Source organism: Theobroma umbraticum, unplaced genomic scaffold (assembly GCF_002168275.2).
Source record: "Theobroma umbraticum cultivar Fairchild unplaced genomic scaffold, ASM216827v3 scaffold_55.0, whole genome shotgun sequence".
Taxonomy (NCBI): domain Eukaryota; kingdom Viridiplantae; phylum Streptophyta; class Magnoliopsida; order Malvales; family Malvaceae; genus Theobroma; species Theobroma umbraticum.
This window is the reverse complement of record NW_018397270.1, coordinates 3938404-3938898: the sequence shown is the minus strand read 5'-3', so window position 1 is coordinate 3938898 and position 495 is coordinate 3938404.

The following is a 495-nucleotide window of genomic DNA, read 5'->3' as shown; positions in this document are numbered from 1 at the left end:
TCTCATCCTCGGTTCCTCAATCCATTTATGGTAACTCTTTGTTAGCGAAGGAAATGGAGCATGATGAAGTGATTGATGGCATCCACACTCCTCAGCAGCTTCTGGTTTGCAACTTTCATTGAATATATTTTTGCTAACTTCATTCAAATTAGGAAGAGTTTAGAACCCACGAAAAGAATTTAACTTTTTTGTAGCAAACATGTTCAATAGTGAATTACGTATAACTTAATTTAAATTTAAAATTAATTTTTATTCAAAATTAAATTGATATGTTACAATTCTTATACATTGCACCCATTACGTAGAGAAATATATATATATATAATCTTTAAGAAACGAGCTTAATCATTATTTAATTATTCACCTCTCTCTGTGAATGCAGAATCGATCTATCATCCATGAACATTCCATGAGATATTATGAAGTTATTGAAAAGTTAAAGAAAAATGAATACTGCCAAGCTTGTCGTATGGTAATTAGTGGTCCTTGTTATGC